The sequence below is a fragment of the Taudactylus pleione genome, unplaced genomic scaffold (genome assembly GCF_031769625.1).
Source record: "Taudactylus pleione unplaced genomic scaffold, aTauple2 ptg000997l, whole genome shotgun sequence".
Classification (NCBI taxonomy): Eukaryota; Metazoa; Chordata; class Amphibia; order Anura; family Myobatrachidae; genus Taudactylus; species Taudactylus pleione.
Genome location: NW_028285398.1, coordinates 1,733,400 through 1,755,953, shown reverse-complemented (window position 1 = coordinate 1,755,953; position 22,554 = coordinate 1,733,400). Strand labels below are relative to the sequence as shown.

General features: G+C 51.2%; 1 protein-coding gene across 1 annotated transcript in view; it reads right to left on the bottom strand.

Moving 5' to 3' along the window:
* LOC148454384 (SMAD family member 6-like) overlaps positions 1–22,554 on the bottom strand; it is a 68,217-nt gene that overhangs the window by 44,791 nt on the left and 872 nt on the right. The gene's annotated exons all lie outside the window — the stretch shown is intronic.

Below are 22,554 nucleotides of genomic sequence, written 5' to 3'. Positions count from 1 at the left end.
TTCAAAAGGTGGACTATAAAAAGGTCGACAATACTATAGTCAGCACTACAATCTCAACATACAAAAAGGTCGACATCACAAAAGTTAGACACTACAGAAAGTCGACGAGTACAAAAGTTTGACATGTTCAAAAGGTCGACATGGAAATGGTTGACACAACTGTTTTTGTTTCTCTAACCCTAATCTTCACCCTAACCCTCCCTCCTGGTGTCTAACCCTAACCCTCCCTCCTGGTTCCTAACCCTCCCTCCTGGTGCCTAACCCTAACGCTTCCTCCTGGTGCCTAACCCTCCCTCCTGGTGCCTGACCATAACCGTCCCCCCTGGTGCCTGACCCTAACCCTCCCTCCTCGTGCCTAACCCTAACCCTCCCTCCTGGTGCCTGACCCTAACCCTCCCTCCTGGTGCCTGACCCTAACCGTCCCCCCTGGTGCCTGACCCTAACCCTCCCTCCTGGTGCCTGACCCTAATCGTCCCCCCTGGTGCCTGACCCTAACCGCCCCCCCTGGTGCCTGACCCTAACCGTCCCCCCTGGTGCCTGACCCTAACCATCCCCCCTGGTGCCTGACCCTAACCGCCCCCCCCTGGTGCCCCCCCTGGTGCCTGACCCTAACCGTCCCCCCTGGTGCCTGACCCTAACCGCCCCCCCTGGTGCCTGACCCTAACCGTCCCTCCTGGTGCATGACCCTAACCGTCCCCCCTGGTGCCTGACCCTAACCGCCCCCCCCCCTGGTGCCTGACCCTAATCGTCCCCCCTGGTGCCTGACCCTAACCGCCCCCCCCTGGTGCCTGACCCTAACCGTCCCTTCTGGTGCCTGACCCTAACCGTCCCCCCTGGTGCTTGACCCTAACCGCCCCCCCTGGTGCCTGACCCAAACCGTCCCCCCTGGTGCCTGACCCTAACCGTCCCTCCTGGTGCCTGACCCTAACCGCCCCCCTTGGTGTCTGACCCTAACCGTCACTCCTGGTGCCTGACCCTAACCACCCCCCCTGATGCCTGACCCTAACCGTCACTCCTGGTGCCTGACCCTAACCGTCCCCCCTGGTGCCTGACCCTAACCGCCCCCCCCTGGTGCCTGACCCTAACCGTCCCCCCTGGTGCCTGACCCTAACCGTTCCCCCAGGTGCCTGACCCTAACCGTCCCTCCGCTTCCCATCTAATTCCTGTGTAATGTGTGACAGGCCTTGTCACTACACCGCTTCCCATCTAATTCCCGTGTCACTACACCGCTTCCCATCTAATTCCTGTGTAATGTGTGACAGGCCTTGTCACTACACCGCTTCCCATCTAATTCCCGTGTAATGTGTGACAGGCCTTGTTACTACACCGCTTCCCATCTAATTCCCCTGTAATGTGTGACAGGCCTTGTTACTACACCGCTTCCCATCTAATTCCCGTGTAACGTGTGACAGGCCTTGTTACTACACCGCTTCCCATCTAATTCCCGTGTAATGTGTGACAGGCCTTGTCACTACACCGCTTCCCATCTAATTCCTGTGTAACGTGTGACAGGCCTTGTTACTACACCGCTTCCCATCTAATTCCCCTGTAATGTGTGACAGGCCTTGTTACTACACCGCTTCCCATCTAATTCCCGTGTAATGTGTGACAGGCCTTGTTACTACACCGCTTCCCATCTAATTCCCGTGTAATGTGTGACAGGCGTTGTCACTACACCGCTTCCCATCTAATTCCCGTGTAATGTGTGACAGGCCTTGTCACTACACCGCTTCCCATCTAATTCCCGTGTAATGTGTGACAGGCCTTGTTACTACACCGCTTCCCATCTAATTCCCCTGTAATGTGTGACAGGCCTTGTTACTACACCGCTTCCCATCTAATTCCCCTGTAATGTGTGACAGGCCTTGTTACTACACCGCTTCCCATCTAATTCCCGTGTAATGTGTGACAGGCCTTGTTACTACACCGCTTCCCATCTAATTCCCGTGTAATGTGTGACAGGCCTTGTTACTACACCGCTTCCCATCTAATTCCCATGTAACGTGTGACAGGCCTTGTCACTACACCGCTTCCCATCTAATTCCTGTGTAATGTGTGACAGGCCTTGTTACTACACCGCTTCCCATCTAATTCCCCTGTAATGTGTGACAGGCCTTGTCACTACACCGCTTCCCATCTAATTCCCCTGTAATGTGTGACAGGCCTTGTCACTACACCGCTTCCCATCTAATTCCCGTGTAATGTGTGACAGGCCTTGTCACTACACCGCTTCCCATCTAATTCCTGTGTAATGTGTGACAGGCCTTGTTACTACACCGCTTCCCATCTAATTCCCCTGTAATGTGTGACAGGCCTTGTTACTACACCGCTTCCCATCTAATTCCCCTGTAATGTGTGACAGGCCTTGTTACTACACCGCTTCCCATCTAATTCCCCTGTAATGTGTGACAGGCCTTGTTACTACACCGCTTCCCATCTAATTCCCGTGTAATGTGTGACAGGCCTTGTTACTACACCGCTTCCCATCTAATTCCCGTGTAATGTGTGACAGGCCTTGTTACTACACCGCTTCCTATCTAATTCCCCTGTAATGTGTGACAGGCCTTGTTACTACACCGCTTCCCATCTAATTCCCCTGTAATGTGTGACAGGCCTTGTCACTACACCGCTTCCCATCTAATTCCCGTGTAATGTGTGACAGGCCTTGTTACTACACCGCTTCCCATCTAATTCCTGTGTAATGTGTGACAGGCCTTGTTACTACACCGCTTCCCATCTAATTCCTGTGTAATGTGTGACAGGCCTTGTTACTACACCGCTTCCCATCTAATTCCTGTGTAATGTGTGACAGGCCTTGTTACTACACCGCTTCCCACCTAATTCCTGTGTAATGTGTGACAGGCCTTGTTACTACACCGCTTCCCATCTAATTCCTGTGTAACGTGTGACAGGCCTTGTTACTACACCGCTTCCCATCTAATTCCCCTGTAATGTGTGACAGGCCTTGTTACTACACCGCTTCCCATCTAATTCCCGTGTAATGTGTGACAGGCCTTGTTACTACACCGCTTCCCATCTAATTCCCGTGTAACGTGTGACAGGCCTTGTTACTACACCGCTTCCCATCTAATTCCCCTGTAATGTGTGACAGGCCTTGTTACTACACCGCTTCCCATCTAATTCCTGTGTAATGTGTGACAGGCCTTGTTACTACACCGCTTCCCATCTAATTCCTGTGTAATGTGTGACAGGCCTTGTCACTACACCGCTTCCCATCTAATTCCTGTGTAATGTGTGACAGGCTTTGTTACTACACCGCTTCCCATCTAATTCCTGTGTAATGTGTGACAGGCCTTGTTACTACACCGCTTCCCATCTAATTCCTGTGTAATGTGTGACAGGCCTTGTTACTACACCGCTTCCCATCTAATTCCCGTGTAATGTGTGACAGGCCTTGTTACTACACCGCTTCCCATCTAATTCCCCTGTAATGTGTGACAGGCCTTGTTACTACACCGCTTCCCATCTAATTCCTGTGTAATGTGTGACAGGCCTTGTTACTACACCGCTTCCCATCTAATTCCCCTGTAATGTGTGACAGGCCTTTTTACTACACTGCTTCCCATCTAATTCCTGTGTAATGTGTGACAGGCCTTGTTACTACACCGCTTCCCATCTAATTCCCCTGTAATGTGTGACAGGCCTTGTTACTACACCGCTTCCCATCTAATTCCCGTGTAATGTGTGACAGGCCTTGTTACTACACCGCTTCCCATCTAATTCCTGTGTAATGTGTGACAGGCCTTGTCACTACACCGCTTCCCATCTAATTCCTGTGTAATGTGTGACAGGCCTTGTTACTACACCGCTTCCCATCTAATTCCCGTGTAATGTGTGACAGGCCTTGTTACTACACCGCTTCCCATCTAATTCCCGTGTAATGTGTGACAGGCCTTGTTACTACACCGCTTCCCATCTAATTCCCCTGTAATGTGTGACAGGCCTTGTTACTACACCGCTTCCCATCTAATTCCCGTGTAATGTGTGACAGGCCTTGTTACTACACCGCTTCCCATCTACTTCCTGTGTAATGTGTGACAGGCCTTGTTACTACACCGCTTCCCATCTAATTCCTGTGTAATGTGTGACAGGCCTTGTTACTACACCGCTTCCCATCTAATTCCCGTGTAATGTGTGACAGGCCTTGTTACTACACCGCTTCCCATCTAATTCCTGTGTAATGTGTGACAGGCCTTGTTACTACACCGCTTCCCATCTAATTCCTGTGTAATGTGTGACAGGCCTTGTTACTACACCGCTTCCCATCTAATTCCTGTGTAATGTGTGACAGGCCTTGTCACTACACCGCTTCCCATCTAATTCCTGTGTAATGTGTGACAGGCCTTGTTACTACACCGCTTCCCATCTAATTCCCCTGTAATGTGTGACAGGCCTTGTTACTACACCGCTTCCCATCTAATTCCTGTGTAATGTGTGACAGGCCTTGTCACTACACCGCTTCCCATCTAATTCCCCTGTAATGTGTGACAGGCCTTGTTACTACACCGCTTCCCATCTAATTCCCGTGTAATGTGTGACAGGCCTTGTTACTACACCGCTTCCCATCTAATTCCTGTGTAATGTGTGACAGGCCTTGTTACTACACCGCTTCCCATCTAATTCCTGTGTAATGTGTGACAGGCCTTGTTACTACACCGCTTCCCATCTAATTCCTGTGTAATGTGTGACAGGCCTTGTTACTACACCGCTTCCCATCTAATTCCCCTGTAATGTGTGACAGGCCTTGTTACTACACCGCTTCCCATCTAATTCCCCTGTAATGTGTGACAGGCCTTGTTACTACACCGCTTCCCATCTAATTCCTGTGTAATGTGTGACAGGCCTTGTTACTACACCGCTTCCCATCTAATTCCTGTGTAATGTGTGACAGGCCTTGTTACTACACCGCTTCCCATCTAATTCCTGTGTAATGTGTGACAGGCCTTGTTACTACACCGCTTCCCATCTAATTCCTGTGTAATGTGTGACAGGCCTTGTTACTACACCGCTTCCCATCTAATTCCTGTGTAATGTGTGACAGGCCTTGTTACTACACCGCTTCCCATCTAATTCCTGTGTAATGTGTGACAGGCCTTGTCACTACACCGCTTCCCATCTAATTCCTGTGTAATGTGTGACAGGCCTTGTTACTACACCGCTTCCCATCTAATTCCCGTGTAATGTGTGACAGGCCTTGTTACTACACCGCTTCCCATCTAATTCCTGTGTAATGTGTGACAGGCCTTGTTACTACACCGCTTCCCACCTAATTCCTGTGTAATGTGTGACAGGCCTTGTTACTACACCGCTTCCCATCTAATTCCTGTGTAATGTGTGACAGGCCTTGTTACTACACCGCTTCCCATCTAATTCCCCTGTAATGTGTGACAGGCCTTGTTACTACACCGCTTCCCATCTAATTCCCCTGTAATGTGTGACAGGCCTTGTTACTACACCGCTTCCCATCTAATTCCCCTGTAATGTGTGACAGGCCTTGTTACTACACCGCTTCCCATCTAATTCCCCTGTAATGTGTGACAGGCCTTGTCACTACACCGCTTCCCATCTAATTCCCGTGTAATGTGTGACAGGCGTTGTCACTACACCGCTTCCCATCTAATTCCCGTGTAATGTGTGACAGGCCTTGTTACTTGTTACTTCACTGCTTCCGCCCAGGACGTTTAGTGATATTGACAATTTAATAACATGTTTACTGACGGCTGATGTTTTGCTGACACGTGACAAGCAGATAATGTATCTATAGAAGCTGTATGTAGAGCTGTAAGGGGCTCAGGGATTACAGGCTGTTGAGGTATTAGGGGAAACCTTTCTTACTGACACTGACTTTTCTCTTACTGACGGCTGACGTTTTGCTGACACGTGACAAGCAGATAATGTACCTATAGAAGCTGTATGTAGAACTGTAAGGGGCTCAGGGATTACAGGCTGTTGAGGTATTAGGGGAAACCTTTCTTACTGACACTGACTTTTCTCTTACTGACGGCTGACGTTTTGCTGACACGTGACAAGCAGATAATGTATCTATAGAAGCTGTATGTAGAGCTGTAAGGGGCTCAGGGATTACAGGCTGTTGAGGTATTAGGGGAAACCTTTCTTACTGACACTGACTTTTCTCTTACTGACGGCTGATGTCTTGCTGACACGTGACAAGCAGATAATGTATCTATAGAAGCTGTATGTAGAACTGTAAGGGGCTCAGGGATTACAGGCTGTTGAGGTATTAGGGGAAACCTTTCTTACTGACACTGACTTTTCTCTTACTGACAGCCGACGTTTTGCTGACACGTGACAAGCAGATAATGTATCTATAGAAGCTGTATGTAGAGCTGTAAGGGGCTCAGGGATTACAGGCTGTTGAGGTATTAGGGGAAACCTTTCTTACTGACACTGACTTTTCTCTTACTGACGGCTGATGTTTTGCTGACACATGAGAAGCAGATAATGTATCTATAGAAGCTGTATGTAGAGCTGTAAGGGGCTCAGGGATTACAGGCTGTTGAGGTATTAGGGGAAACCTTTCTTACTGACACTGACTTTTCTCTTACTGACAGCCGACGTTTTGCTGACACGTGACAAGCAGATAATGTATCTATAGAAGCTGTATGTAGAGCTGTAAGGGGCTCAGGGATTACAGGCTGTTGAGGTATTAGGGGAAACCTTTCTTACTGACACTGACTTTTCTCTTACTGACGGCTGATGTCTTGCTGACACGTGACAAGCAGATAATGTATCTATAGAAGCTGTATGTAGAGCTGTAAGGGGCTCAGGGATTACAGGCTGTTGAGGTATTATGGGAAACCTTTCTTACTGACACTGACTTTTCTCTTACTGACGGGTGAGAATGCAGCTTCCCTCTTACTGACAGTCACGTTGGGTGAGTGCAGGCTGAGCATTAGGAGAGGAGACCTGCCCGCTGCTCAGTAGTGGGGCGGGCGTAACCTGATGGCACACAAGGGGTTATGCTGCCGCTCATAGAACACTGTATCTGCTCATTTCCTTCCCTGTAATGTTTACTCAGTCTGAGACTTCCCCAGAAGATAAGGAGATCAGGCTGGCGCCTGTGCAGCCCCCTCCCCGAGTGTCCAGCGAGGCTCCGGGCCCTGCAGGGCACATGCATACATCTGTATTTATACAGTGCCAGCATCTGAGGAGAATATGGCATTATCATATGTGCATCTGCCTCCCGGCTATATCCGCGCCCTGAGCCCCGATCCTTCATGTTACATATACCCGAGGCCTGAGCCCTGATCCTTCATGTTACATATACCCGAGCCCTGAGCCCCGATCCTTCATGTTACATATACCCGAGCCCTGAGCCCCGATCCTTCATGTTACATATACCCGAGCCCTGAGCCCCGATCCTTCATGTTACATATACCCGAGCCCTGAGCCCCGATCCTTCATGTTACATATACCCGAGCCCTGAGCCCCGATCCTTCATGTTACATATACCCGAGCCCTGAGCCCCGATCCTTCATGTTACATATACCCGAGCCCTGAGCCCCGATCCTTCATGTTACATATACCCGAGCCCTGAGCCCCGATCCTTCATGTTACATATACCCGAGCCCTGATCCTTCATGTTACATATACCCGAGCCCTGAGCCCCGATCCTTCATGTTACATATACCCGAGCCCTGAGCCCCGATCCTTCATGTTACATATACCCGAGCCCTGAGCCCCGATCCTTCATGTTACATATACCCGACCCGAGCCCCGATCCTTCATGTTACATATACCCGAGCCCTGAGCCCCGATCCTTCATGTTACATATACCCGAGTCCTGATCCTTCATGTTACATATATCCGAGCCCTGAGCCCCGATCCTTCATGTTACATATACCCGAGCCCTGAGCCCCGATCCTTCATGTTACATATACCCGAGCCCTGACCCCCGATCCTTCATGTTACATATACCAGAGCCCTGAGCCCCGATCCTTCATGTTACATATACCCGAGCCCTGAGCCCCGATCCTTCATGTTACATATACCCGAGCCCTGAGCCCCGATCCTTCATGTTACATATACCCGAGCCCTGAGCCCCGATCCTTCATGTTACATATACCCGAGCCCTGAGCCCCGATCCTTCATGTTACATATACCCGAGCCCTGAGCCCCGATCCTTCATGTTACATATACCCGAGCCCTGAGCCCCGATCCTTCATGTTACATATACCCGAGTCCTGAGCCCCGATCCTTCATGTTACATATATCCGAGCCCTGAGCCCCGATCCATCATGTTACATATACCCGAGCCCTGAGCCCCGATCCTTCATGTTACATATACCCGAGCCCTGATCCTTCATGTTACATATACCCGAGCCCTGAGCCCCGATCCTTCATGTTACATATACCCGACCCGAGCCCCGATCCTTCATGTTACATATACCCGAGCCCTGAGCCCCGATCCTTCATGTTACATATATCCGAGCCCTGAGCCCCGATCCTTCATGTTACATATATCCGAGCCATGAGCCCCGATCCTTCATGTTACATATACCCGAGCCCTGATCCTTCATGTTACATATACCCGAGCCCTGATCCTTCATGTTACATATACCCGAGCCCTGATCCTTCATGTTACATATACCCGAGCCCCGATCCTTCATGTTACATATACCCGAGCCCTGAGCCCCGATCCATCATGTTACATATACCCGAGCCCTGAGCCCCGATCCTTCATGTTACATATACCCGAGCCCTGATCCTTCATGTTACATATACCCAAGCCCTGAGCCCCGATCCTTCATGTTACATATACCCGACCCGAGCCCCGATCCTTCATGTTACATATACCCGAGCCCTGAGCCCCGATCCTTCATGTTACATATATCCGAGCCCTGAGCCCCGATCCTTCATGTTACATATATCCGAGCCCTAAGCCCCGATCCTTCATGTTACATATACCCGAGCCCTGATCCTTCATGTTACATATACCCGAGCCCTGATCCTTCATGTTACATATACCCGAGCCCCGATCCTTCATGTTACATATACTCGAGCCCTGAGCCCCGATCCTTCATGTTACATATACCCGAGCCCTGAGCCCCGATCCTTCATGTTACATATACCCGAGCCCTGAGCCCCGATCCTTCATGTTACATATACCCGAGCCCTGAGCCCCGATCCTTCATGTTACATATACCCGAGCCCTGATCCTTCATGTTACATATACCCGAGCCCTGAGCCCCGATCCTTCATGTTACATATACCCGAGCCCTGAGCCCCGATCCTTCATGTTACATATACCCGAGCCCTGAGCCCCGATCCTTCATGTTACATATACCCGAGCCCTGAGCCCCGATCCTTCATGTTACATATATCCGAGCCCTGAGCCCCGATCCTTCATGTTACATATATCCGAGCCCTGAGCCCCGATCCTTCATGTTACATATACCCGAGCCCTGATCCTTCATGTTACATATACCCGAGCCCTGATCCTTCATGTTACATATACCCGAGCCCCGATCCTTCATGTTACATATACCCGAGCCCTGAGCCCCGATCCTTCATGTTACATATACCCGAGCCCTGAGCCCCGATCCTTCATGTTACATATACCCGAGCCCTGAGCCCCGATCCTTCATGTTACATATACCCGAGCCCTGAGCCCCGATCCTTCATGTTACATATACCCGAGCCGAGCCCCGATCCTTCATGTTACATATACCCGAGCCCTGAGCCCCGATCCTTCATGTTACATATACCCGAGTCCTGAGCCCCGATCCTTCATGTTACATATACCCGAGCCCTGAGCCCTGATCCTTCATGTTACATATACCCGAGCCCTGAGCCCCGATCCTTCATGTTACATATACCCGAGCCGAGCCCCGATCCTTCATGTTACATATACCCGAGCCCTGAGCCCCGATCCTTCATGTTACATATACCCGAGTCCTGAGCCCCGATCCTTCATGTTACATATACCCGAGCCCTGAGCCCCGATCCTTCATGTTACATATACCCGAGCCCTGAGCCCAGATCCTTCATGTTACATATACCCGAGCCCTGAGCCCCGATCCTTCATGTTACATATACCCGAGCCCTGAGCCCCGATCCTTCATGTTACATATACCCGAGCCCTGAGCCCCGATCCTTCATGTTACATATACCCGAGCCCTGAGCCCCGATCCTTCATGTTACATATATCCGAGCCCTGAGCCCCGATCCTTCATGTTACATATACCGAGCCCTGATCCTTCATGTTACATATACCCGAGCCCCGATCCTTCATGTTACATATACCCGAGCCCTGAGCCCAGATCCTTCATGTTACATATACCCGAGCCCTGAGCCCCGATCCTTCATGTTACATATACCCGAGCCCTGAGCCCCGATCCTTCATGTTACATATACCCGAGCCCTGAGCCCCGATCCTTCATGTTACATATACCCGAGCCCTGAGCCCCGATCCTTCATGTTACATATACCCGAGCCCTGAGCCCCGATCCTTCATGTTACATATATCCGAGCCCTGAGCCCCGATCCTTCATGTTACATATACCGAGCCCTGATCCTTCATGTTACATATACCCGAGCCCCGATCCTTCATGTTACATATACCCGAGCCCTGATCCTTCATGTTACATATACCCGAGCCCTGATCCTTCATGTTACATATACCCGAGCCCCGATCCTTCATGTTACATATACTCGAGCCCTGAGCCCCGATCCTTCATGTTACATATACCCGAGCCCTGAGCCCCGATCCTTCATGTTACATATACCCGAGCCCTGAGCCCCGATCCTTCATGTTACATATACCCGAGCCCTGAGCCCCGATCCTTCATGTTACATATACCCGAGCCCTGAGCCCCGATCCTTCATGTTACATATACCCGAGCCCTGAGCCCCGATCCTTCATGTTACATATACCCGAGCCCTGAGCCCCGATCCTTCATGTTACATATACCCGAGCCCTGAGCCCCGATCCTTCATGTTACATATACCCGAGCCCTGAGCCCCGATCCTTCATGTTACATATACCCGAGCCCTGATCCTTCATGTTACATATACCGAGCCCTGAGCCCCGATCCTTCATGTTACATATACCCGAGCCCTGAGCCCCGATCCTTCATGTTACATATACCCGAGCCCCGATCCTTCATGTTACATATACCCAAGCCCCGATCCTTCATGTTACATATACCCGAGCCCTGAGCCCCGATCCTTCATGTTACATATACCCGAGCCCTGAGCCCCAATCCTTCATGTTACATATACCCGAGCCCTGAGCCCCGATCCTTCATGTTACATATACCCGAGCCCTGAGCCCCGATCCTTCATGTTACATATACCCGAGCCCTGAGCCCCGATCCTTCATGTTACATATACCCGACCCCTGAGCCTCGATCCTTCATGTTACATATACCCGAGCCCTGAGCCCCGATCCTTCATGTTACATATACCCGAGCCCTGAGCCCCGATCCTTCATGTTACATATACCCGAGCCCTGAGCCCTGATCCTTCATGTTACATATACCCGAGCCCTGAGCCCCGATCCTTCATGTTACATATACCCGAGCCCTGAGCCCCGATCCTTCATGTTACATATACCCGAGCCCTGAGCTCCGATCCTTCATGTTACATATACCCGAGCCCTGAGCCCCTATCCTTCATGTTACATATACCCGAGCCCTGAGCCCCGATCCTTCATGTTACATATACCCGAGCCCTGAGCCCCGATCCTTCATGTTACATATACCCGAGCCCTGAGCCCCGATCCTTCATGTTACATATACCCGAGCCCTGAGCCCCGATCCTTCATGTTACATATACCCGAGCCCTGAGCCCCGATCCTTCATGTTACATATACCCGAGCCCTGAGCCCCGATCCTTCATGTTACATATACCCGAGCCCTGAGCCCCGATCCTTCATGTTACATATACCCGAGCCCTGATCCTTCATGTTACATATACCCGAGCCCCGATCCTTCATGTTACATATACCCGAGCCCTGATCCTTCATGTTACATATACCCGAGCCCTGAGCCCCGATCCTTCATGTTACATATACCCGAGCCCTGAGCCCCGATCCTTCATGTTACATATACCCGAGCCCTGAGCCCCGATCCTTCATGTTACATATACCCGAGCCCTGAGCCCCGATCCTTCATGTTACATATACCCGACCCGAGCCCCGATACTTCATGTTACATATACCCGAGCCCCGATCCTTCATGTTACATATATCCGTGCCCTGAGCCCTGATCCTTCATGTTACATATATCCGAGCCCTGAGCCCCGATCCTTCATGTTACATATACCCGAGCCCTGAGCCCCGATCCTTCATGTTACATATATCCGAGCCCTGAGCCCCGATCCTTCATGTTACATATACCCGAGCCCTGAGCCCCGATCCTTCATGTTACATATACCCGAGCCCTGAGCCCCGATCCTTCATGTTACATATACCCGAGCCCTGAGCCCCGATCCTTCATGTTACATATATTTACTGCTTCACTTTCTACCAAAATCATCCACTCCCCATCCAGTGACTGCTCCTTATAGTATCCGGGAGTCACCTTTCTGGTATCACAGTCCATAAGGGACACTGATGGCTATAATAACCCAGCCTGGCACATAGCACATGGCATACACAACCCAGGACATAGCACATGCCAACCAGAATGCAGTACACACAGCCTGGCACATAGCACATGGCATACACAACCCAGGACATAGCACATGCCACCCAGAATGCAGTACACACAGCCTGGCACATAGCACCCAGAATGTGGTACACACAGCCTGGCACATAGCACCCAGAATGTGGTACACACAGCCTGGCACATAGCACCCAGAATGCGGTACACACAGCCTGGCACATAGCACCCAGAATGCAGTACACACAGCCTGGCACATAGCACCCAGAATGCAGTACACACAGCCTGGCACATAGCACATGGCATACACAACCCAGGACATAGCACATGCCACCCAGAATGCGGTACACAGCCTGGCACATAGCATCCAGTACACACAGCCTGGCACATAGCACATGGTATACACAACCCAGGACATATCACATGCCACCAAGAATGTAGTTCACACAGCCAGGCACATAGCACCCAGAATGCGGTACACACAGCCTGGCACATAGCACCCAGAATGCGGTACACACAGCCTGGCACATAGCACCCAGAATGCGGTACACACAGCCTGGCACATAGCACCCAGAATGCGGTACACACAGCTTGGCACATAGGATCCAGTACACACAGCCTGGCACATAGCACATGGCATACACAACCTAGGACATAGCACATGCCACCCAGAATGCAGTACACACAGCCTGGCACATAGGATCCAGTACACACAGCCTGGCACATAGCACATGGCATACACAACCCAGGACATAGCACATGTCACCCAGAATGCAGTTCACACAGCCTGGCACATAGCACCCAGAATGTGGTACACACAGCCTGGCACATAGGATCCAGTACACACAGTCTGGCACATAGCACCCAGAATGCGGTACACACAGCCTGGCACATAGCACCCAGAATGTGGTACACACAGCCTGGCACATAGCACCCAGAATGTGGTACACACAGTCTGGCACATAGCACCCAGAATGTGGTACACACAGCCTGGCACATAGCACATGGCATACACAACCCAGGACATAGCACATGCCACCCAGAATGCAGTTCACACAGCCTGGCACATAGCACCCAGAATGCGGTACACACAGCCTGGCACATAGCACCCAGAATGTGGTACACACAGTCTGGCACATAGCACCCAGAATGTGGTACACACAGCCTGGCACATAGGATCCAGTACAGACAGCCTGACACATAGCACATGACATACACAACCCAGTACACAGCACATGGCACCCAGAATGCTGTACACAGCCTGGCACATAGCACCCAGAATGTGGTACACACAGCCTGGCACATAGCACCCAGAATGTGGTACACACAGCCTGGCACATAGCACCCAGAATGCGGTACACACAGCCTGGCACATAGCACCCAGAATGTGGTACACACAGCCTGGCACATAGGATCCAGTACACACAGTCTGGCACATAGCACATGGCATACACAACCCAGGACATAGCACATGCCACCCACAGTACACACAGCCTGGCACATAGCACCCAGAATGTGGTACACACAGCCTGGCACATAGCACCCAGAATGTGGTACACACAGCCTGGCACATAGCACCCAGAATGCGGTACACACAGCCTGGCACATAGCACCCAGAATGCGGTACACACAGCCTGGCACATAGCACCCAGAATGCGGTACACACAGCCTGGCACATAGCACCCAGAATGCAGTACACACAGCCTGGCACATAGCACCCAGAATGCAGTACACACAGCCTGGCACATAGCACATGGCATACACAACCCAGGACATAGCACATGCCACCCAGAATGCGGTACACAGCCTGGCACATAGCATCCAGTACACACAGCCTGGCACATAGCACATGGTATGCACAACCCAGTACATAGCACATGCCACCCAGAATGCAGTACACACAGCCTGGCACATAGCACCCAGAATGCGGTACACACAGCCTGGCACATAGCACCCAGAATGCGGTACACACAGCTTGGCACATAGGATCCAGTACACACAGCCTGGCACATAGCACATGGCATACACAACCTAGGACATAGTACATGCCACCCTGAATGCAGTACACACAGCCTGGCACATAGGATCCAGTACACACAGTCTGGCACATAGCACATGGCATACACAACCCAGGACATAGCACATGCCACCCAGAATGCAGTTCACACAGCCTGGCACATAGCACCCAGAATGTGGTACACACAGCCTGGCACATAGGATCCAGTACACACAGCCTGGCACATAGCACCCAGAATGCGGTACACACAGCCTGGCACATAGCACCCAGAATGTGGTACACACAGCCTGGCACATAGGATCCAGTACACACAGCCTGGCACATAGCACATGGCATACACAACCCAGGACATAGCACATGCCACCCAGAATGCAGTTCACACAGCCTGGCACATAGCACCCAGAATGCGGTACACACAGCCTGGCACATAGCACCCAGAATGTGGTACACACAGTCTGGCACATAGCACCCAGAATGTGGTACACACAGCCTGGCACATAGGATCCAGTACAGACAGCCTGGCACATAGCACATGACATACACAACCCAGTACACAGCACATGGCACCCAGAATGCTGTACACAGCCTGGCATATAGCATCCAGTACACATAGCCTGGAACATAGAACATGGTATACACAACCCAGTACATAGCACATGCCACCCAGAATGTGGTACACACAGCCTGGCACATAGGATCCAGTACACACAGCCTGGCACATAGAACATGGCATACACAACCCAGTACACAGCACATGGCACCCAGAATGCGGTACACAGCCTGGCACATAGCATCCAGTAAACACAGCCTGGCACATAGAACATGGCATACACAACCCAGTACACAGCACCCAGAATGTGGTACACACAGCCTGGCACATAGCACATGGCATACACAGAACCCAGTACATGCAGCCTGGCACATAGAACATGGCATACACAACCCAGTACACAGCACCCAGAATGTGGTACACACAGCCTGGCACATAGCACATGGCATACACAGAACCCAGTACACACAGCCTGGTACATACTACATGGCACACAGAACCCAGTACATGCAGCCTGGTACATACTACATGGCACACAGAACCCAGTACACACAGCCTGGTACATACATGGCACACAGAACCCAGTACACACAGCCTGGTACATACATGGCACACAGCCTGGTACATACATGGCACACAGAACCCAGTACACAGAGCCTGGTACATACTACATGGCACACAGAACCCAGTACACACAGCCTGGTACATACTACATGGCACACAGAACCCAGTACACACAGCCTGGTACATACATGGCACAAAGAACCTAGTACACACAGCCTGGTACATACTACATGGCACACAGAGCCCAGTACACACAGCCTAGTACATACTACATGGCACACAGAGCCCAGTACACACAGCCTAGTACATACTACATGGCACACAGAGCCCAGTACACACAGCCTAGTACATACTACATGGCACACAGAACCCAGTACAAACAGCCTGGTACATACTAACACAGAACCCAGTACACACAGCCTGGTACATACTACATGGCACACAGAACCCAGTACACACAGCCTGGCCCAGAACATATGTAGCTGCCAACTCCGGTTACCTAGGTACAATCTTATATTTTAAATGTTTCCCCTGGAACATCCCTGTTCCTGGCTCCCATACTGCCTGTCTGACGGGTATAATTACCATTTATTCTCTGGAGTTTATAGATATTTAATGAAGACGTATTTGGTTATAGAGCCCAGTAATGGTGACACGTCAGGGGTGGCAGTGACAATATGGGACGTGCACCCCTGGAAGTGTCATCTGTGTTCCGGGGACGCGGGCAGAAGACTCAGGGATTCCTCTCTATGCACAATCTGAGATATTTGTGTCAGCGGCTGGAAAGTCTCAGATAATGGCCTGATACAGGGTTTCCACTTCCTAAGCTCCAGCCTGTCTGGGTCCCACAGTGACTGCAGCTTCCTCCAGCCCTGAGAGAGCAGGATCTTATCTGCAACCAGACTGGCAGAGGGTGGCAGGGACCACAGCGGGCACAGACCAGGCAAAACACTCCGTCCACACTGCTAACATACAGACAGCCAAAACACTACACACTGCAACCACCAACTGTGCCACAGGGTCACACAGGCCCCACACAGTCTATGCCACCACCAACTGTGCCACAGGGTCGCACATGCCCCACACAGTCTATGCCACCACCAACTGTGCCACAGGGTCACACAGGCCCCACACAGACTAATCCACCACCAACTGTGCCTCAGGGTCACACAGGCCCCACACAGACTATGCCACCACCAACCGTGCCACAGGGTCGCACAGGCCCCACACAGTCTATGCCACCACCAACTGTGCCACAGGGTCACACAGGCCCCACACAGTCTATGCCACCACCAACTGTGCCTCAGGAGGGTCACACAGGCCCCACACAGACTATGCCACCACCAACTGTGCCTCAGAGTCACACAGGCCCCACACAGTCTATGCCACCACCAACTGTGCCACAGGGTCACACAGGCCCCACACAGTCTATGCCACCACCAACTGTGCCTCAGGAGGGTCGCACAGGCCCCACACAGTCTATGCCACCACCAACTGTGCCACAGGGTCACACAGGCCCCACACAGTCTATGCCACCACCAACTGTGCCACAGGGTCACACAGGCCCCACACAGTCTATGCCACCACCAACTGTGCCTCAGGGTCACACAGGCCCCACACAGACTATGCCACCACCAACTGTGCCTCAGGGTCACACAGGCCCCACACAGACTATGCCACCACCAACTGTGCCTCAGTCACACAGGCCCCACACAGTCTATGCCACCACCAACTGTGCCTCAGGAGGGTCACACAGGCCCCACACAGTCTATGCCACCACCAACTGTGCCACAGGGTCACACAGGCCCCACACAGTCTATGCCACCACCAACTGTGCCTCAGGAGGGTCGCACAGGCCCCACACAGTCTATGCCACCAATAACTGTGCCACAGGGTCACACAGGCCCCACACAGTCTATGCCACCACCAACTGTGCCACAGGGTCACACAGGCCCCACACAGTCTATGCCACCACCAACTGTGCCACAGGGTCACACAGGCCCCACACAGACTATGCCACCACCAACTGTGCCTCAGGGTCACACAGGCCCCACACAGACTATGCCACCACCAACTGTGCCTCAGAGTCACACAGGCCCCACACAGTCTATGCCACCACCAACTGTGCCACAGGGTCACACAGGCCCCACACAGTCTATGCCACCACCAACTGTGCCTCAGGAGGGTCACACAGGCCCCACACAGACTATGCCACAATTGACAGTGACCTAACAGGCTGACAACATCCCAGGTGTGAAGGGATTAAAAAGATGTCTAGGTACACTAGGTTTCTTAGTATAAGATGCTCTGCAGAACATAGCACATAGCAATGTTCTGCAGATCACTAGTGAGGTCAGTAATGTAATATTCTGCAGAATATATCACTATGTACCTGTCAGGGGGTAGATGGGACAGAGCAATGTTCTGCAGATCACTAGTGAGGTCAGTAATGTAATAATCTGCAGAATATATCACTATGTACCTGTCAGGGGGTAGATGAGACAGAGCAATGTTCTGCAGATCACTAGAGAGGTCAGTAATGTAATAATCTGCAGAATATATCACTATGTACCTGTCAGGGGGTAGATGGGACAAAGCAATGTTCTGCAGATCACTAGTGAGGTCAGTAATGTAATATTCTGCAGAATATATCACTATGTACCTGTCAGGGGGTAGATGGGACAGAGCAATGTTCTGCAGATCACTAGTGAGGTCAGTAATGTAATAATCTGCAGAATATATCACTATGTACCTGTCAGGGGGTAGATGAGACAGAGCAATGTTCTGCAGATCACTAGAGAGGTCAGTAATGTAATAATCTGCAGAATATATCACTATGTACCTGTCAGGGGGTAGATGGGACAGAGCAATGTTCTGCAGATCACTAGAGGTCAGTAATGTAATAATCTGCAAAATATATCACTATGTACCTGTCAGGGGGTAGATGGGACAAAGCAATGTTCTGCAGATCACTAGAGAGGTCAGTAATGTAATATTCTGCAGAATATATCACTATGTACCTGTCAGGGGGTAGATGGGACAAAGCAATGTTCTGCAGATCACTAGTGAGGTCAGTAATGTAATAATCTGCAGAATATATCACTATGTACCTGTCAGGGGGTAGATGAGACAGAGCAATGTTCTGCAGATCACTAGAGAGGTCAGTAATGTGATAATCTGCAGAATATATCACTATGTACCTGTCAGGGGGTAGATGGGACAAAGAAATGTTCTGCAGATCACTAGTGAGGTCAGTAATGTAATATTCTGCAGAATATATCACTATGTACCTGTCAGGGGGTAGATGGGACAGAGCAATGTTCTGCAGATCACTAGTGAGGTCAGTAATGTAATAATCTGCAGAATATATCACTATGTACCTGTCAGGGGGTAGATGAGACAGAGCAATGTTCTGCAGATCACTAGAGAGGTCAGTAATGTAATAATCTGCAGAATATATCACTATGTACCTGTCAGGGGGTAGATGGGACAGAGCAATGTTCTGCAGATCACTAGAGAGGTCAGTAATGTAATAATCTGCAGAATATATCACTATGTACCTGTCAGGGGGTAGATGGGACAAAGCAATGTTCTGCAGATCACTAGAGAGGTCAGTAATGTAATATTCTGCAGAATATATCAGTGTGTACGTGTCAGGGGGTAGATGGGACAGATCAATGTTCTGCAGATCACTAGAGAGGTCAGTAATGTAATATTCTGCAGAATATATCACTGTGTACCTGTCAGGGGGTAGATGGGACAGAGCAATGTTCTGCAGATCACTAGTGAGGTCAGTAATGTAATAATCTGCAGAATATATCACTATGTACCTGTCAGGGGGTAGATGGGACAGAGCAATGTTCTGCAGATCACTAGAGAGGTCAGTAAAGTAATAATCTGCAGAATATATCACTATGTACCTGTCGGGGTAGATGGGACAGAGCAATGTTCTGCAGATCACTAGTGAGGTCAGTAATGTAATAATCTGCAGAATATATCACTATGTACCTGTCAGGGGGTAGATGGGACAGGGCAATGTTCTGCAGATCACTAGTGAGGTCAGTAATGTAATAATCTGCAGAATATATCACTATGTACCTGTCAGGGGGTAGATGGGACAGAGCAATGTTCTGCAGATCACTAGAGAGGTCAGTAATGTAATAATTTGCAGAATATATCACTATGTACCTGTCAGGGGGTAGATGGGACAGGGCAATGTTCTGCAGGTCACTACAGAGGTCAGTAATGTAATAATCTGCAGTATATATCATTATGTACCTGTCAGGGGGTAGATGGGACAGAGCAATGTTCTGCAGATCACTAGTGAGGTCAGTAATGTAATAATCTGCAGAATATATCACTATGTACCTGTCAGGGGGTAGATGGACAGAGCAATGATCTGCAGATCACTAGTGCAGTTATGTGGGGAGGGGGGCTCCTCCTGTCAGTGTACATAGTGATCTGTAGGAAGACGCTGTGGGTAATACCAGGGACACGCACAGATTACTATCAGTTATGCCATAGAAACCTCCCCGGAATTTCATATGTACTATGTACCAGTGATCTGGTTCCCTGTGCTGTAATTTGCAGTAACATTCCTCAGTACAATTATCAGTACCTGCCCTGTACGCCGGGTGTAATTCTCTCTTCCTGCCCTGTGCGCCGGGTGTAATTCTCTCTTCCTGAGCTGTACGCCGGGTGTAATTCTCTCTTCCTGCCCTGTGCGCCGGGTGTAATTCTCTCTTCCTGCCCTGTACGCCGGGTGTAATTCTCTCTTCCTGTCCTGTACGCCGGGTGTAATTCTCTCTTCCTGCCCTGTACGCCGGGTGTAATTCTCTCTTCCTGCCCTGTACGCCGGGTGTAATTCTCTCTTCCTGCCCTGTACACCGGGTGGAATTCTCTCTACCTGCCCTGTACGCCGGGTGGAATTCTCTCTTCCTGCCCTGTACGCCGGGTGGAATTCTCTCTACCTGCCCTGTACGCCGGGTGGAATTCTCTGTTCCTGCCCTGTGCGCCGGGTGGAATGCTCTCTTCCTGCCCTGTGCGCCGGGTGGAATGCTCTCTTCCTGCCCTGTACGCCGGGTGGAATTCTCTCTTCCTGCCCTGTACGCCGGGTGGAATTCTCTCTACCTGCCCTGTACGCCGGGTGGAATTCTCTGTTACTGCCCTGTACGCCGGGTGTAATTCTCTCTTCCTGCCCTGTGCGCCGGGTGTAATTCTCTCTTCCTGCCCTGTACGCCGGGTGTAATTCTCTCTTCCTGCCCTGTACGCCGGGTGTAATTCTCTCTTCCTGCCCTGTACGCCGGGTGTAATTCTCTCTTCCTGCCCTGTACGCCGGGTGTAATTCTCTCTTCCTGCCCTGTACGCCGGGTGGAATTCTCTCTACCTGCCCTGTACGCCGGGTGGAATTCTCTCTTCCTGCCCTGTACGCCGGGTGGAATTCTCTCTACCTGCCCTGTACGCCGGGTGGAATTCTCTGTTCCTGCCCTGTGCGCCGGGTGGAATGCTCTCTACCTGCCCTGTACGCCGGGTGTAATTCTCTCTTCCTGCCCTGTACGCCGGGTGGAATTCTCTCTACCTGCCCTGTACGCCGGGTGGAATTCTCTCTTCCTGCCCTGTACGCCGGGTGGAATTCTCTCTACCTGCCCTGTACGCCGGGTGGAATTCTCTGTTCCTGCCCTGTGCGCCGGGTGGAATGCTCTCTTCCTGCCCTGTGCGCCGGGTGGAATGCTCTCTTCCTGCCTGTACGCCGGGTGGAATTCTCTCTTCCTGCCCTGTACGCCGGGTGGAATTCTCTCTTCCTGCCCTGTACGCCGGGTGGAATTCTCTCTACCTGCCCTGTACGCCGGGTGGAATTCTCTCTTCCTGCCCTGTACGCCGGGTGTAATTCTCTCTTCCTGCCCTGTACGCCGGGTGTAATTCTCTCTTCCTGCCCTGTACGCCGGGTGTAATTCTCTCTTCCTGCCCTGTACGCCGGGTGTAATTCTCTCTTCCTGCCCTGTACGCCGGGTGTAATTCTCTCTTCCTGCCCTGTACGCCGGGTGGAATTCTCTCTACCTGCCCTGTACGCCGGGTGGAATTCTCTCTTCCTGCCCTGTACGCCGGGTGGAATTCTCTCTACCTGCCCTGTACGCCGGGTGGAATTCTCTGTTCCTGCCCTGTGCGCCGGGTGGAATGCTCTCTACCTGCCCTGTACGCCGGGTGTAATTCTCTCTTCCTGCCCTGTACGCCGGGTGGAATGCTCTCTTCCTGCCCTGTACGCCGGGTGGAATTCTCTCTTCCTGCCCTGTACGCTGGGTGGAATTCTCTCTACCTGCCCTGTACGCCGGGTGGAATTCTCTGTTACTGCCCTGTACGCCGGGTGGAATTCTCTCTACCTGCCATGTACGCCGGGTGTAATTCTCTCTACCTGCCATGTACACTGGGTGTAATTCTTGGACCCTATCCTCATGTAATCCTCAGTATGTATCCTGTATGTCGGATGTAATTCTTGGTACTTGTCCTGGGCACCGGGTCTAATTATCAGTACCTATTCTGGGTATAAATCTCTAAATCTCGGTACCTGTACTGCCTGCTGGGTGTACTTCTCTCTACTTGTCCTATACGCAGAGTGTAATTCTCGGTAGCTGTCCTGTACGCTGGGTGTAATTCACGGTAGCTGTCCTGTATGCAGGGTGTAATTCACGGTACCTGTCCTGTACGCAGGGTGTAATGCTATGTACCTGTCCTGTACGCAGGGTGTAATGTATGTACCAGTCCTGTACGCCAGGTGTAAT